Source organism: Prionailurus viverrinus, chromosome A3 (assembly GCF_022837055.1).
Source record: "Prionailurus viverrinus isolate Anna chromosome A3, UM_Priviv_1.0, whole genome shotgun sequence".
Taxonomy (NCBI): domain Eukaryota; kingdom Metazoa; phylum Chordata; class Mammalia; order Carnivora; family Felidae; genus Prionailurus; species Prionailurus viverrinus.
Window position 1 is genome coordinate 50,494,321 of NC_062563.1, and position 13,909 is coordinate 50,508,229.

General features: G+C 40.8%; 1 protein-coding gene and 1 pseudogene across 4 annotated transcripts in view; one reads left to right on the top strand and one right to left on the bottom strand.

Moving 5' to 3' along the window:
- The window catches only part of NINL (ninein like), a 174,311-nt gene that overhangs the window by 147,408 nt on the left and 12,994 nt on the right, over positions 1 to 13,909 (bottom strand). The window lies entirely within an intron of this gene.
- LOC125162918 (28S ribosomal protein S7, mitochondrial-like) lies at positions 12,881 to 13,547 on the top strand (annotated as a pseudogene).

Genomic DNA, 13,909 nt, shown 5'->3' on the forward strand with positions numbered 1-13,909 from the left:
TTTCTTGTGTTTTGCCAGTTTCACTATGATATGTTATGCAGGAGATCTATTCAAGTTACGTCTGAAGGGAGTTCTCTGTGCCTCTTGGATGTCAATGCCTGTTTTCTTCCCCAGATAGGGGAAGTTCTCAGGTATGATTTGTTCAAGTACACCTTCATCCCCTTTCTTTCTCTCTTCTTCTTCTGGAATTCCTATGATACAGATATTGTTCCATTTGATTCCATGACTTAGTTCTCTAATTCTCCCCTCATACTCCTAGATTTTTTTATCTCTCTTTTTCTCAGCTTCCTTTTTTCCATAATTTTATCTTATAATACCTATTCTCCCATCTCTTAAATCTGTGCTGTGGGCACCTCCATTTTATTTTGCACCTCATTTGTACCATTTTTTAAGTAATCATAGCTATTTTTTAGTCCCTTGATCTCTGTAGCAATAGATTCTCTGCTGTCCTCTATGCCTTTTTCAAGCCCAGCAATAACTTTATCACTAGTATTCTATATTCTTTTTCAGTTATATTGCTTAAATCGGTTTTGATCAATTCATTAGCTGTCACTACTTCCTGGAATTTCTTTTGAGGGGAATTCTTGTGTTTCCTCATTTGACTAGTTTTCTGTCCCTTATGCATTTTAAAAGTTTGTTGTGTGCTCTGCACCTGCGAGCACTGCTGTATTAAAGGGAGGGGAGTCATACACTCTCCAGGGCCCAGCCCTTCAGGAGGTGTTTTTTTGGAGATTGTTACTTGCTCTCTGTTGTTGTGACTTTGCTTCTTTTATTACTTTACTCATAGTGATATTTTGGACCCTCCACCAGGTGTACTTTGATTTGTGCCTTGGAGTAGCCCTATAAAGGAAAACAAATAGACAACAGAAGACAAAAACATGCAAACACACAAATAACACAAACAAACAGATAAAGAAAAACAAAAAACAACAAAACCAGAAAAACACTGACTACAAGTAAAGAACAGGGTGTAGTTGGTGCTGATGGAAGAACACATACAAAGAGATAAACGACAGAGGAGGGGCAGGGGTGGGGAGGGGTGGGAAGAAAAAATAACATTGACTAGGCACAGAGACTAAAAGTCTTAATCCAGAGAGAGAGAACAGAAAATAAAGAAGGAGGAGGAGAGAAAGAAACGATGATAACGTTACCCAGAGAAACTATATGGCTTGATTACTGCAGAGAGAGAGAAAGGAATGTAAAGGAGGTGTAGACCATGTATCAAGAGAATGGATTAAATATGTCTGTTTGGACAAACCAGAACCAGAGTATCAGCTTAGAGGAGGGAAGAGATGAGGAGAAACTGGTGGGGGGGGGGGGGGGGGGGAGGCGGTGGAGAATATATCTATATATAGAGAATTGACCTAGAGTTAATCCAGGCAATGCTGCAGCACTGGTCTGGAGGAGCTGTCCTCAGGGTCTGTCCAGCTCCAGTAGATATACAGTTACCCAGTGCAAAGGGGCATGGTTTGGTGTAGTCTGGACCCACCTCCACTATGGGCCCTGGGACTGATCCCTGAGGCCCGAAAAGGCAGGGATTTTAAAGACAAAAGGGAATATTTGTGTACATTATTTACAAAGGATTATGACTGATATTCATGGAAAAAGTAACCTTGGTTGAACACGATAGGTTGCTAAAGCGAAAGTCTGCTACCATAGCAATTTTCAGGTGTTCCTGGAAAGTCCTTGGAATATTTGCTTTTTGGCCCAGTTCAAAAGTTCATGGTTCCACTCTGAGGACTTGGATTTAAAAACCCTTTGACATAAGTGACTCATTTTATCTCATCTTTCACAGGTTCAAATCTCATTCTTTTATTCTTGACTGAGCTGCTCAGAGGCTGCTCCACACATATCTGAATATTTGGGTAACATTTATTCAAAGAATTTGAGAGCTTTCACTCTCTGGTACATGCATTTTTAGGATTCCTTGCTCATTTTGCAGTTGCTGTGATTGCCCAAACTGCAGGCTGTCAAAACAGTTTTTTTCTAGGGAAGTTTTAGCTGCCACTCATGGTGAGTGGTGCTTCCCTCTGCCAAGAAACTGTGCAAAGGGAAATGCACCCTGTGCCCATTGCTCCCTTCCAATATCTGCCTGCTCTTGGTTGCTCCCAAATGTCTTTCTTCCATAGTTGTTTTTGTACTTGTCTAGAGTTTATAACTGTTAGCTGGAGAAGGGTTGATATGGTAGGACCTTATTGGCCCCTACAGATTTAAATAAAATTTGTGTCCTTCTCGGGTGTTGAATTTGGTAAGTTCTTTATAGATTTTGGATACAAACCCTTTATCCAATGTCATTTGCAAATATCTTTTCCCATTCCCTTGATTGCCTTTTAGCTTTGTTGATTGTTTCCTTTGCAGTAGCTTTTTATCTTGATGAGAATTTGAGTAGTTCATTTTTGCTTTTATCTCCCTTGCCTTTGGAGATGTGTCAAGCAAGAAATTGCTGTGGCTGTGGTCAAAGTGGTTGTTGCCTGTTTTCTCCTGTATGGTTTTGATGGTTACCTGTCTCACATTTAGGTCTTTCATTTATTTTGAGTTTAGTTTTGTGTATGGTGTAAGAAAGTGGTCCAGATTCATTCTTCTGCATGTTGCTGTCCAGTTCTTCCAGCTGGAGACAGTCTTTCTTCCATTGGATACTCTTTCCTGCTTTGTGAAAGAGTAGTGGGCCATACGTTTGTACCAGACCCAGTTTTTATTCACCTCAATCCATGATCTTGACTTAGGATGTTATCAGAGTGTTGATGCCATAGGTATTTGCTAGAAACAAATGTAAATTCTTAGAAGAAAAAAAAAACCTCTAGGGCTCATGTTTTTCAAATATATTGGCACACAATCAAAGTAGGCCCATAGGAACTATGGTAATGTGCATGGAAAACATGGGTGACCAGTAGTGGGGGCAGAGCCTTTGGGACTCCTGATGCTTGAGCTAGTAGACACTGGGCTCAGACTCCTTGAACTTACTGTGCTAAAGGAAATTAAGGGCAAGATTGAGGGTTTCTACAGAAAATGGTAAACTTTCAAAAAGGGCATAGTACTTTGTCTCTCCCTCTCTCAAAAATAATGAACACATAAAAATAAAAATTAGAAAGGGGAGAGCTAGGAGAAGATTGCGGCGTAGGAGGACGCTGGGTTCACCTCATCCTGTTGATCACTTACATTCCTCCCACAGCTGCCTAAATAATGCAGAAAACCTCCAGAAGACTAGCAGAACGGACTCTCCAGAGCCAAGCATAGACAAGAGGCCCATGGAAAAGGGTAGGAAGGGTGGAGAGGCGGTGCAAGCTACACGGACTGGCAGGGCGGAGGCAGGGCAGTGGAGGGGCAGCCCACCCAGCAAGGTGGAATCCTTGAGTCTGGCTTGCAAAAGCGGAGGGGCCGGACTGCATGAGTTCTGACAGCCAGCGGGACTTAACATCTGGAATGTTGTAAGTCAACAGCTCTCCTCGAGAGTGGGAGGGCGAGAGGACACTGGGAGAGAGAGGTGTTGAACCCCGGAAGACAGAGCTCAGCTTGGTGCGGAGCAAAGGTACCGCCAGCGCCATCTCCCTATCCCATTCCCCAGCTGAAACCCCAAAGGGAACCAGTTCACCGCACCTGCTTCCACCGCACAAATACCAACGCTGTGTTTCTGTGGATCCATCCCTCCTACGGGTCGGCCGCCCTGCTGATGCTACAGGGCCCCTCCCACAGAGGACCACTGACTGCAAAGCGAACTGAGCCTGCCCTTCTGGCCCCTGGGCACCTTGCGGATCCACCCCAGCTAATATGCCAGATCCCATAGAGCAGTACCACAAGCCTGGCAGTGTGCAAATGGCCCAGACAGGGGCCACACCATGCCACAGTGAGTCCTGCCCATGGAAGAGGGGAAGATAAGGTATACACCAGTCTGACTGTGGCCCCAGCAGTGGATTGGGGACAGACATCAGGTCTGACTGTGACTGCCCACCAACACAAGTTACTCCAAACTGCACAGAAGTGCTCTGCAGTTTGGAGCCACTGTAGGGACTACCAAAATGACAAAACGGAAGAATTCTCCTCAAAAGAAACTTCAGGAAGTAGCGACAGCTAACGAATTGATCAAAAACTATTTACGCAATGTAACGAAACAAAAATTTAGAATAATAGTTATAATATTAATTGCTGGGCTTGAAAAAGAGTGTAGAGGACAACAGGGAATCTATTGCTACAGAGATCAAGAGACTAAGAAATAGGAGGAGCTAGAAAATGCTATAAATGAGGTGCAAAATAAAATGGAGGCGACCACAGCTTGGATTGAAGAGGCAGAGGAGAGAATAGGTGAATTAGAAGACAAAACTATGGAAAAAGAGGAAGCTGAGAAAAAGATGAAAAAATCCAGGAGTATGAGGGGAAAATTAGAGAACTAAGTCATGCAATCAAACGCAACAATATCCATATAATAGGAATTCCAGAAGAGGAAGACTGAGAGAGAATGGGCTGAATGTGTAGTTGAACAAATCATAGCTGAGAACTTCCCTGAACTGGGGAAGAAAAAAGGCATTGAAATCCAAGAGGGACAGAGAACTCCCTTCAGATGTAACTTGAATCGATCTTCTGCAAGACATATCATAGTGAAACGGGCAAAATACAAGGATAAAGAGAAAATTCTGAAAGTAGCTAGGCATAAACATGCTCTAACATATAAAGGGAGACCGTTAAGACTAGTGATGGATCTATCTACTGAAACTTGGCAGGTCAGAAAGGAATGGCAGGAAATCTTCAATGTGATGAACAGGAAAAATATGCAGCTGAGAATCCTTTATCCAGCAAGTCTGTCATTCGATAGAAGGAGAGATAAAGGTCTTCCCAAACAAACAAACACTGAAGGAATTCATCACCATTAAGCCAGCCCTACAAGAGATCCTAAGGGGGAATCTGTGAGTGAAATGTTGCAAGGACCACAAAGTACCAGAGACATCACTACAAGCATGAAACCTACAGATATCACGACTCTAAACCCGTATCTTTCAATAATAACACTGAATGTAAATGGACTAAATGCTCCAACCAAAAGACATAGGGTATCAGAATGGATGAAAAACCAAGACCCATCTATTTGCTGTCTACAAGAGACTCATTTTAGACCGGAGCACACCTTCAGATTGAGAGTGAGGGGATGGAGAACTATTTATCATGCCACTGGAAGTCAAAAGAAAGCTGGAGTAGCCATACTTATATCAGACAAACTAGACTTTAAATTAAAGCCTGTAACAAGAGATGAAGAAGGGCATTATATAATCATTACAGGGTCTATCCATCAGGAAGAGCCAACAGTTATAAATGTCTATGCACCAAATACGGGAGCCCCCAAATGTATAAAACAATTACTCACAAACATAAATAACCTTATAGATAAGAATGTGGTAATTGCAGGGGACTTTAACACTCCACTTACAACATTGGATAGATCATCTAGACACACGGTCAATAAAGAAACAAGGGCCCTGAATGATACATTGGGCCACATGGACTTGACAGATATATTTAGAACTCTGCATCCCAAAGCAACAGAATAGACTTTCTTCTCGAGTGCACATGGAACATTCTCCAAGATAGATCACATACTGGGTCACAAAACAGCCCTTCATGAGTATACAAGAATTGAAATCATACCATGCATACTTTCAGACCACAATGCTATGAAGCTTGAAATCAACCACAGGAAAAAGTCTGGAAAACCTCCAAAAGCATGGAGGTTAAAGAACACCCTACTAAAGAATGAGTGGGTCAACCAGGCAATTAGAGAAGAAATTAAAAAATATATGGAAACAAATGAAAAGGAAAATACAACAATCTAAGTGCTTTGGGATGCAGTGAAGGCAGTCCTGAGAGGAAAATACATTGCAATCCAGGCCTATCTCAAGAAACAAGAAAAATCCCAAATACAAAATCTAACAGCACACCTAAAGGAAATAGAAGCAGAACAGCAAAGGCAGCCTAAATCCAGCAGAAGAAGAGAAATAATAAAGATCAGAGCAGAAATAAACAATATAGAATCTAAAAAAACTGTAGAGCAGATCAACGAAACCAAGAGTTGCTTTTTTGAAAAATAAACAGAATTGATAAACCTCTAGCCAGGCTTCTCAAAAAGAAAAGGGAGATGACCCAAATAGATAAAATCATGATTGAAAATGGAATTATTACAACCAATCCCTCAGAGATACAAACAATTATCAGGGAATACTATGAAAAATTATATGCCAACAAACTGGACAACCTGGAAGAAATGGACAAATTCCTAAACATCCACACGCTTCCAAAACTCAATCAGGAGGAAATAGAAAGCTTGAACAGACCCATAACCAGCGAAGAAATTGACTCGGTCATCAAAAATCTCCCAACAAATAAGAGTCCAGGACCAGATGGCTTCCCAGGGGAGTTCTACCAGACGTTTAAAGCAGAGATAATACCTATCCTTCTCAAGCTGTTCCAAAAAATAGAAAGGGAAGGAAAACTTCCAGACTCATACTATGAAGCCAGCATTACTTTGATTCCCAACCAGACAAAGGCCCAGCAAAAAAAAAGAGAACTACAGGCCAATGTCCCTGATGAATATGGATGCAAAAATTCTCAACAAGATACTAGCAAATCGAATTCAACAGCATGTAAAAAGAATTATTCACCATGATCAAGTGGGATTCATTCCTGGACGGCAGGGCTGGTTCAATAGTCACAAATCAATCAATGTGATACATCACATTAATAAAAGATATGATACTGTCAATAGATGCAGAAAAGGCCTTTGACAAAATTCAGCAACCTTTCTTAATAAAAACCCTTGAGAAAGTCTGGATAGAAGGAACATACTTAAACATCATAAAGCCATTTATGAAAAGCCCACAGCTAACATCATCCTCAATGGGAAAAAACTGAGAACTTTCTCCCTGAGATCAGGAACACGACAGGGATGTCCACTCTCACCGCTGTTGTTTAACACAGTGTTGGAAGTTCTAGCATCAGCAATCAGACAACAAAAGGAAATCAAAGGCATCAAAATTGGCAAAGATGAAGTCAAGCTTTCACTTTTTGCAGATGACATGATATTATACATGGAAAATCCGATAGACTCCACCAAAAGTCTCCTAGAACTGATACATGAATTTAGCAAAGTCGCAGGATACAAAATCAATGTACAGAAATCAGTTGCATTCTTATACACTAACAATGAAGCAACAGAAAGACTAATCAAGAAACTGATCCCATTCACAATTGCACCAAGAAGCATAAAGTACCTAGGAATAAACCTAACCACAGGTGTAAAAGATCTGTATGATAGAAACTGTAGAAAGCTTATGAAGGAAATTGAAAAAGATACAAAGAAACGGAAAACATTCCATGCTCCTGGATAGGAAGAACAAATATTGTCAAAATGTCAATACTACCCAAAGCAAGCTCCACATTCAATGCAATCCTAATCAAAATTGCACCAGCATTCTTCTCAAAGCTAGAACAAGCAATCCTAAAATTTGTATGGAACCACAAAAGACCCCTAATACCCAAAGTAATTTTGAAGAAGACCAAAGTGGGAGGCATCACAACCCTTTAGCCTCTACTCCAAAGCTGTAATCATCAAGACAGCATGGTATTGGCACAAAAACAGACACATAGACCAATGGAATAGAATAGAAACCCCAGAACTAGACCCACAAACGTATGGCCAACTCATCTTTGACAAAGCAGGAAAGAACATCCAATGGAAAAAAGACAGCCTCTTTAACAAATGGTGCTGGGAGAACTGGACAGCAACATGCAGAAGATTGAAACTAGACCACTTTCTCACACCATTCACAAAAATAAACTCAAAATGGATAAAGGACCTAAATGTGAGACAGGAAACCATCAAACCCTAGAGGAGAAAGCAGGAAAAGACCTCTCTGACCTCAGCCGTAGCAATCTCTTACTCAACACATCCCCAAAGGCAAGGGGATTAAAAGCAAAAATGAACTACTGGGACCTTATGAAGATAAAAAGCTTCTGCACAGCAAAGGAAACAACCAACAAAACTAAAAGGCAACCAACGGAATGGGAAAAGATATTTGCAAATGACATATCGGACAAAGGGCTAGTATCCAAAATCTATAAAGAGCTCACCAAACTCCACACCTGAAAAACAAGTAAACCAGTGAAGAAATGGGCAGAAAACATGAATAGACACTTCTCTAAAGAAGACATCCAAATGGCCAACAGGCACATGAAAAGATGCTCAATGTCGCTCCTCATCAGGGAAATACAAATCAAAACCACACTCAGATACCACCTCACGCCAGTCAGAGTGGCTAAAATGAACAAATCAGGAGACTATAGATGCTGGAGAGGATGTGGACAAACGGATACCCTCTTGCACTGTTGGTGGGAATGCAAATTGGTGCAGCCACTCTGGAAAGCAGTGTGGAGGTTCCTCAGAAAATTAAAAATAGACCTACCCTATGACCCAGCAATAGCACTGCTAGGAATTTATCCAAGGGATACAGGAGTACTGATGCATAGGGGCACTTGTACCCCAATGTTTATAGCAGCACTCTCAACAATAGCCAAATTATGGAAAGAGCCTAAATGTCCATCAACTGATGAATGGATAAAGAAATTGTGGTTTATATACACATCGGAGTACTACATGGCAATGAGAAAGAATGAAATATGGCCTTTGTAGCAACATGGATGGAACCGGAGAGTGTTATGCTAAGTGAAATAAGCCATACAGAGAAAGACAGATACCATATGTGTTCACTCTTATGTGGATCCTGAGAAACTTAACAGAAAACCATGGGGGAGGGGAAGGAAAAAAAAAAAAAAGGAGGTTAGAGTGGGAGAGAGCCAAAGCATAAGAGACTGTTAAAAACTGAGAACAAACTGAGGGTTGATGGGGGGTGGGAGGGAGCGGAGGGTGGGTGATGGGTATTGAGGAGGGCACCTTTTGGGATGAGCACTGGGTGTTGTATGGAAACCAATTTGACAGTAAATTTCATATATTGAAAATAAATAAATAAATAAGTAAATAAATAAATAAATAAATAAAAATAAAAGGATTAATAAAGTAAGCCTTTGAACAACTCTATAGAAAGAAATTAATCAACTTAGATGAATTGAACCAATTCCTTAAAAATCATGAAGTGTAACAAGTTCTCCCATATCAAATTGATAATCTAAATAATAACCCTATAACTATCAAAAAAAAAAAAAACCCTTGAATCTGTATTTTAAAAACTTCCAAAAGGTGTAAGGGTAATCTGGTTGTATTGTCTGTCACTCTACTGATCACCAGGGTTGATTCAGCTGATCTGACTTGGCTGGCTGGGTGGATCCCCTTCCTCCCTTGTTGCTCCATGTGCACCCTCCCCACACTGCACATGCAATCAAAGAGGACCACCTTCCCCACTAGAGAAGAGCCGTTCCTCAGTCAAGGGTATACAAATGGCTGTACTGGAACCTCCAAACAAGCTCTTGAGGTCCATGTGCAGCACAGCATAGGGCAGTCAAATTTCCAGGACTCCAGACAATTCCAAATGAGATGCTGCATATGGCAGGCTGCCTTTCTTAAAAATAATAAATAAATACTTCCAAAAACCAAATCAGCCACCCCAGATGGCTTTACTAGCATATTCTATCAAAAATTTAAATTAGAGGGGACCCTGGGTGGGTCAGTTGGTTAAGGTCCCACTTGGGCTCAGGTCATGATAATTGCAGTTAACATGTTGAGTTCCAGCCCCGCGTCAGGCTCTGTGCTGACAGCTCAGAGCCTGGAGCCTGCTTCAGATTCTGTTCCTTCCCCTCTGTCTGCCCCTCCCATACTCATGCTTTGTCTCTCTCTGTCTCTCAATAATAAATAAATGTTAAAAAAACTTTAAAAAATTTTTTAAATTAGAAATAACACCAATTCAACACAGTACCATCCAGAAAATAAAAGAGGAGACAACCCCTCCCAACTCATTTATGAGGCCAGCATTACGCTAATAACAAAACCAGCCAATGACAATATAAGACAAAAACACTAAGATCAATATCCCTCAAGAATATAGATGCAAACTTCCTCAACAAAATATTAGCAAATCAAATATAACAATATATAAGAATAATACACTATGAGGTAGGTTTAGGCCGATTGAATGCAAGGCCGATTCAACATTCAAAAATCAATCAATGATTGATCATAACAACAGACTAGAGAAGAAAAACTACAAGATCACAACAATGGATGAAGAAAAAGCATGTCAAAACTTCAACATCTCAGGGAAGTAGGTGGGGGCATAAGTGAAATAGGTGAAAGGGGTTAAGAATACACCTATGATGATGAGCACTGAGTAATGTATAGAATTGTCGAATCACTATATTGTACCCCTGAAATTAATGTAACACCGTATATTAACGCTGTTAATAACACTGGAATTAAAAAAAATAAACTGGGCACTTGGGTGGCTCAGTTGGTTAAGCATCCAACTTCGGTTCAAGTCATGATCTCATAGTTCATAAGTTCAAGCCCTGCATCAGGCTCTCTGCTGTCAGCACAGAGCCTGCTTTGGATCCTCTGTCGCCCCTTCTCTCTGATTCTCTCTCTCAAAAATAACTAAACTTAATAAATAAATAGCCACAAAACCAAAAACCAAAACCAACCAAAAAAAGAGTACACTTACCTTCATGAGCACTGAGAAATGTATAAAATTATTGAATAATTATATTGTATACCTAAAATTAATAAAGCACTGTGTACTGATCATACTTGAATAAAGAAAGTTCATGCCAAAAATTAAAAAAAAAATTTAACATCTATTCTTGATAAAAACTCTCAGCAAACTGAATAGAAGGGAACTTCCTTAAGCTGATAAAGAGCATCTACAAGCCTACAGCCAACATCATACTTAATAGCACAACACTGAATGTTTTCTCTGAAAGACTGGGAACAAAGCAAGGATGTCCAGTCTCATCCCATCTGTTCAGCATCACACTGGAAGTCCTAGTCAGTGCAATGAAGAAAAAGGCAACAAATGGCACACAGACTGGAAAGGAAGAAATAAAACTTCCTATTCACAGATGACATGTCTATGTAAAAAATATCCCAAGACATCTACATTAAAAATCTCCTCAAACTAGGGGCATCTGGGTAGCTCAGTTAGTTAAGTGTCCAACTCTTGATTTCAGCTCAGGTCATGCTCTCAAAGTTCGTGAGTCCAACTCTTGATTTCATCTCAGATCCTGCTCTCACAGTTCGTGAGTTCAAGCCCCACATTCGTCTCCGTGTGCTTCACAGCGCAGAGCCTGCCTGGGTTTCTCTCTCTCACTCTCTCTGCCCCTCCTCTGCTCGCTCTCTCTCTCTCTCTCTCAAAATAAATAAATAAACATTACAAAAAAAAAAAACCTCCTCAAACTTATAAATGAGTTTGGCAAAATCAAAGAATACAAGGTCAACATAAAAAAAATCAATCATATTTCTGTGGACTTAAAACTAAAATTTATAAAACAATATTATTTATTTTTCTGCAAAAAAAGTGGCTACTTAAATATAATCCTAACAAAATCTGCAGATTTGTATGCTGAAAACTACAAAACGTAAATGAAAGAAATCAAAGAAAATCTAAATAAATGGAGACACATACTGTTTTTATGAATTAGAAAACTCAATATAATTGTCAATTCTCCTCAAACTGAGCCACAGATTTAACCTAATTCCAACAGAAATCTCAGCAGAATTGATACAGACAAGTGAGTTTTAAAATGCATACAGAAAGGCAGGGGCGCCTTTGTGGCTCAGTCTGTTAAGCATCTGACTTCGGCTCAGGTCATGATCTCAATCAGGTCATGAGATCGAGCCCTGCATTGGGCTCTGTGCTGACAGCTCAGAGCCTGAAACCTGCTTTGGATTCTTGTCTCCCTCTCTCTATGCCCCACCCTTGCTTGTGCTCTGTCACTCTCTTCTCTCAAAAATGAATAAACGTTAAAAAAAATTTTTTTTAATAAAACACATACAGAAAGGCAAAGGAACTAGAATACCCAAGAGTATTTCAACAAAAAAGGAATGAAGCTGGAGGATTCATATTACCTACTTCTAAGACTTGGTTTAAAGCTCTCATATCAAGGCAGTGTGGTTTGGTGAATGGATAAACAAATACATATCGTCAGTGGAAGAGAATACAAAGAATCCACTATCAGATTCACAAATACAGCCATTTGATCTTTGACAAAGTTGCAAAAGAATTCAATAGAGTAAGAATAGTCTCTTCAACAAATGGTACTGGAACACTCAAACATCCACATGCAAAGAGGAAAAAACCCCTCAGCATAAACCTTATACCTAGTACCAAACTTAACTCAAAATTTATCACCACTCTAAACATAAAATGTAAAAGGATAGCACTTTTGGAAGAAAACACAGAAGGATATCTTTATGCCTGGAGTGAGGTGACTTTTTAAATAAGACACTAAAAGTAAAATCTATACATCGATAAATTGAATTTCAACAAAATTAAAACTTTTTGCTGTATCAAAGGCACTGCACAGAGAATGAAAAGACAAGCCACAAACTGTGAGGAAATCGTTGCTAACCACATATCCCACAAAAAGTCTGCATAGATGATATATAAAGAGCTATTAAAAACTGAACAGTTAGAGACAAGGCCTACATGGTGGCTGAGAGCCCTGGAATGGATAATGAGACACCGAATGTTTCCTTTTGACTCTTCCCTTTCAACTCTGGAATGAGAGACTTTTAATACCCAGATTAATGGGGGACATGCAGATTTAGGGTCCTGGGGAGCCTTTTCCCCGTCTCCCAACGCATGTCAAGGGCAGTCTTCTTGGGGTCCTTGTGGCCAGCCAAGATGGTTGCCCCCCCAGGTGAAGTCTGTGTGAGGGTGGTCCTGGAGTTGCACATATGGAGTGCATCCTGGGGCTTCCAGCGCTAACCCAAGTGAGGTGAAGCCACTCTGGTCCTGAATACAGGGATCCACAGATCAACATGATAATTACCGCAAGCCCTTGTCTGAGCAGAGAAGTAGGAGCAGAAACTCAGGAAGACTCAGCTTATCAAAGCTGACCCAGCAACAAAAACAAGCTCTGTGTATGAAGACCCAAAGATCAGTAAATTCACCAACATGATGATGAAAGGAGGAAACGAAGTACTGGCCAGACCCCTCATGATGCACACTCTGGAAACTGTGAAAAGGAAGCAGTTTGAGAAGTACCATGCTGCTTCTGCAGAGGAACCGGCAACCATCAAACATAACCCTTATGCCATCTTCCACCAAGCACTGAAAAAACTGAGCCTGGATGGGCTGGTGATTGAGCTGGTATCCATCCTCAGAGGTGGCCATTTCTATTAGGTCCCTTTGCTAGTAGCCGACAGGTGTCGTTGCTTCCTGGCCACGAAGTAGATGATTCCTGAGTGCAGGGAGGAGCAGCACTGGCAGATGCTGATGCCAGAGAAGTTGTCACATGAGCTGCTGGAAGCTTTTCACAACCAGGACCCTGTGATCAAGAAGAAGCATGATATGCACAAGATGGCTGAGGCCAGCCGAGCCCTGGCTCACTACCACTGGTGACAGAGGGAAGATGGAGGCTCTAGGAGGAGCCCAAAGCTCTCTGCTGCAAGAAATAACGGGAGCCACTGTCATGGTGAAAAACAGTTGTGGGTTAAGAATGTAGTTCCTTTTTAAAGGCAGGCAGGCCTCATAAGGATGAAACAACATATTTATATTGCCTGTTAGTCCTTTCTTTGGGAGCTAGAACTTGCTCTTCCTGTCCCATCTCCTTACAAAGAGGGAACATGTCCATTTTGATTTCCCTCAGGAACCCTAGGGCCCATCCAACCTCCCTTCCCTCAATTCAGGCTACAACTTAGGATGAAGCAGTTTTATTATTAGAAAAGGCTTATTAGAAAATTCTCACCCTGGACTGGTATAGC